A 4,416-nucleotide genomic window follows, 5' to 3' on the forward strand; every position below is an offset into this window, starting at 1 on the left:
TATAACTATTAAGATAATGGCTCTTGCATGACTACTATTTCTCTCTGTGAATTTATCCAAAATCTCTCAGGAACAAAAACGATTTATTTCAACAGTAATCACGATAATAGATCTTTTCACTCTGCCTCGCATATCGAGTCATTTTTTTGCTAATTAATTTGGCCTTCCTCCCAGACGCTTCAATGAGTTCATACGAGCACGCCACCAACCATGGTCCCCCATGCATTCATCAACATTTGCCATTCCACTATCTTGAAACAAGTTGTCCACGTGGGTTAGGTATTTTTCTTTCCTCCGTTGATTCTTTCTTCAAATAACTGCTACAAGAGCAGTTATTCTGGGTGCCCGACGCAGTGACCAGCAATTTTCGCTTTCTCTTCGGAATTTTCTTAGTCACTTTTGGTAAATCTTGATAAAGCTGCTCATTGGTTAAGTGAGCTCCCCGTGTAACATTCAGAGCCATTTATGATCCAATTATTGTCAAGCAAGCTCAGCTTTCGGGAGACTCCTACACAGACTGTGAAGAGATCATGGTATCTGCGTGGCCACAAAGGAAAAGGTATATCGAGTCGAGGTACTTACCTTTCTCCTATATGGCTATTAAGCATGGGTGTAGTACAGATGCAATATCAAGGACCTAGATTCGCTACTTTCATACAATTTACATCAAGTAGTTGGAAAGAACCAGAGGTTCTAGCAAGATTCGTGTGACATTCTAGGCACAGAAAGTTTCCATATCAAAGCAAAACTGAGGTGTGTTTGGTCATGTGATACACATGGTATACAACTTACGTGTGTCATTTATTTTTCAAACCATGCAGATATGCAGCGGGATTGAATAGTCATCTGAGAGGCTATAAGTTAGAAAAGCGATTGACGACGAAGAAGCACGAAGAGGCGGCAAGCACCTGTGCAGATGGAGCAATCACCACGTATGCATACATGCATGCATTCATGTATGTATGCATGCATGTATGTATGTACAACACAACCAATCATTGTAAAGATTATCTTATCAATTGCAAGCTGAGAATTACATTAACAGGTATTCTGAGTTTTAACTTTCATGTCAGGAACAACAGCTAGACAATAGATACATACATACATACATACATACATACATACATACATGCATACATACATACATACATACATGTGCTTGCATACATAATTAATGTAAATAAATACTGACAGCTACATAATTATTTTAATGCTTATGCATTCATTTTTTTGTTGTAGGTATCATTATGCGTGTATATATATATATATATATATATATATATATGTCTATGTAAATATGTACGTGTGTATGTGTGCGTCTTTGTGTGTGTATGTGTGTGTGTGTGTGCGTCTTTATGTGTGTGTATGTGCGTGTGTGTGTGTACAGAAAAAGAGAGAGAGAGAAAGAAAGAGAAATAGACAGACAGACAGACAGACAGGCAGATAGATAGATAGATAGATAGATAGATAGATAGATAGATAGATAGATAGATAGATAGATAGATAGCAGATAGATAGATAGATAGATAGATAGATAGATAGATAGATAGATAGATAGATAGATAGATAGATAGATAGATAGATAGATAGATAGGCAGATAGATAGTAGATAGATAGATAGATAGATAGATAGATAGATAGATAGATAGATAGATAGACAGACAGACAGACAGATATCTTTATATATGTAAATGAATGTGTACATGTGTATGTGGTTATGGATGAATGTGTGTATATATGTGTGCAAATGTGTGTATGCGCACGCTTGTCTGTTTTCTTTCTCTTTTTAATTTAGAGTTAAATTCCAACGTCTATCTCATTGAGTTCTTATATGGACCAGTTCAGAATGACAAATGTAAGCGTAAGAAGAGGCACTGTAAAAGTGTTGTGGGCAATATGCTTGTTGTAAGCTGAGAGTTCAGATGACCATATTTTGTTTTTTATTCTCTTAGGGTATTCATTCCTCGTCTTCTCCTTTTTGATCGGTCCGCCGTAGCAGTCATTCTCACTCCGCCCAAGGTAGTTGTAACTTTCCCTAGAGATCAGAAGCTGTATTTCTGACTATTTATGTTTAGTGTTATGGATGAGTGCGTAAATTTGCCACATTTTTACCGCTAAAAAGGCACATTTGGACTTGTCAAAATTCATTCCAATGTCTTTGGGGAATTGGATAATGAGATCCAGTTGCTTCTTGATGTGGTTAATTTGGCCTATACAGCTTCAGGTGAGATAAGAAAAGGTGAGATATATTATTGGGTCCATTCCTAAAACTGTGTTTTGTAGTTAGTAGGACGGGCGATTCGTAAGACTGTAGAAAGTAGTAATAACAAACTATCACCTTCAGGGATGCTTTCTTGGTAGCGTAGCTTGAAATATACCTTATGGATGTATGTATGTACATATGCATGTATGCATTGATGAATGAATGAATCAATGAATCAATGAATCAATGAATGTCAGCATGTATGTATAAATGAATGTGAGTACGCATCTATGAATATGTGTGTATGCATAGAAATAGGCAGCGACCTGACAGAATAATCGTTAGCACGTCTGGCAAGATGACTAGTGGCATCTCTTCCGTCTCTTTACGTTTTGAGTTCAAATCCCGCCTGGTCAACTTTGTCTGTCATTTCTTCAGCGGGGATGTTGTGATTGTTGGATGACGTCAGCAGCTGGGGAGCTGACCGGAACTTGGGGCTGATCGGAAGGGGCAGCGGTGACGCGCGCGTAGTGAGGGCAAGATTCTGCCTTTTTGAGTCGGGTCGCCGAGCGGGTAAGACGTTGTTAAGGTTGGGAGAAGCAGCTGCTATTTCTAGCGTTCGGGTCGAGCTGTGTTGACGGATCCATTACCGCTGAAGGGTCTCCATCTGAGCGAAGAGAAGGTAGGCGCCTTTATTTCGAATATCTCGCATACACCACAGTGATCTCGGTTACTTATACCATGGAAACCGAACAAGCGGCCTTAGGAATCTTGGGGCTCAAGAAAATTATTTTAAAAACATTCATATATATATATATATATATATATATATATATATATATATATGTATGTATATATATATATATATATATTATGTGTGTATATTATATATGTATATATATATATGATATATGTATGTATATATATGTATATATATGTATGTATATATGTATATGTGTATGTATATGTATATATATATATGTATATATATATATATATATATGTATATATGTATATATATGTGTATATATATATGGATATATATATAATGTATATGTATATATGTATATATATGTATATATATATATATATATATATATATATATATATAATATATATATATATATATATATATATATATATTATATATATAATATAATATATATATAGTGAAAGCGCGTGGCTTAGTCGTGTGGGTGTTCGGCTCACGATCGTAAGGTCGTGAGCTCAGTTCCCAGCAACGCGTTGTGTCCTTGAGCAAGACACTTTATTTCATGTTACTCCGGCCCAATCAGCTGGCAAAAATGGGCTGTACCTGTAATTCTAAGGGCCAGCCCTATCTCGCACTGCATCACGCTGAATCTCCATGAGAACTAAGTTTTAAGGTACACGTGTCTGTGGGGTACTCCGCCACATGCACGCTAATTTCACGAGCAGACCGGTTCCGTTGATCGGATCAACTGCAACCCTTGTCGCCGTAAACCGACAGAGTGCCTACCATATATTATATATATATATATAATATATATATATATATAAGACATAAAAACATGTATACACATTCATACATACGTTTATCTCTCTCTCTCTCTCTCACTCACTGTATATATATATATATATATATATATAATATATCTAACGTGAGAGAGAGAGAGAGTTAAACGTATGTATGAATGTGTATACATGTTTATGCCTAATTATGTGTATCTTTATTTATATGAAGCAATACAATTCTGGTAAAAGGCCAGCAATTTCAGCGAAGGGGGATAAGTCGATTACATCGATCCCAAGGGTTCAACTGGTATTTTTTTTTATCGACTCCGAAGGTATTAAACGGCAAGGTCGACCGCGGCAGCATTTGAACTGAGGAAATAAAATCGCGATGAAATGTCGTTAAACAATTTTTTAAAGCGCAGTAACGGTTCTGTGGTCTCAGTAAAAAGAATGATTACTCTCTCTTGATTAAGTTTCGCGCGTCATTTCGTTATGTATATTCAGGCAATTTATAGGTACGTACTGCTGTGCTTTTTTAAAATAGCTTACATAACAAGGGAAATAACTCTAAAATTGCAGAAGTTCCTTTTAAGTTATTTCCCTTATTCAAATATTTAAATATCGAAATGAAATGAAAATTGCCGATTAATGATTTAAAATGTTTATTTCAAACTGTTTTTAAAGATCAAGTTAAAATTCGCAACCAGTAAATATTATAT

This window comes from Octopus sinensis, linkage group LG8, assembly GCF_006345805.1.
Source record: "Octopus sinensis linkage group LG8, ASM634580v1, whole genome shotgun sequence".
In the NCBI taxonomy this organism is placed as follows: Eukaryota; Metazoa; Mollusca; class Cephalopoda; order Octopoda; family Octopodidae; genus Octopus; species Octopus sinensis.